Raw genomic sequence first — 316 nt, forward strand, 5'->3', positions numbered from 1 at the left:
GCATAATAGAATTTGGAGTGCTGGAAATGACGGATGTGATCATACCATCACTCACCCACCGGATCCCATCGGAACACTGAAGTTAAGCGTGCTTGGGCGAGAGTAGTACTAGGATGGGTGACCCCCTGGGAAGTCCTCGTGTTGAATCAATTTCTTTTTTTTTCCTTTAAAATTCAGTGTGATTTTGCCGGTTCGATCGGCGAATCTTTTTGTGTTTCCTCTTGGCTGAAAAGGAGAACGGGGGCAAGGCACAGGGGCGCGCGTGCGGGGTGTGACTGGCGGCGCAGGAGAAAGAGGCATAATAGAATTTGGAGTG

At 49.7% G+C, this 316-nt stretch overlaps 1 pseudogene; it reads left to right on the top strand.

Annotated features, from left to right (window-relative positions):
* Window positions 1-31: 31 nt before the first annotated feature.
* Window positions 32-150, top strand: LOC124891943 (annotated as a pseudogene).
* Window positions 151-316: the final 166 nt, after the last annotated feature.

Source organism: Capsicum annuum, unplaced genomic scaffold (assembly GCF_002878395.1).
Source record: "Capsicum annuum cultivar UCD-10X-F1 unplaced genomic scaffold, UCD10Xv1.1 ctg42580, whole genome shotgun sequence".
Taxonomy (NCBI): Eukaryota; Viridiplantae; Streptophyta; class Magnoliopsida; order Solanales; family Solanaceae; genus Capsicum; species Capsicum annuum.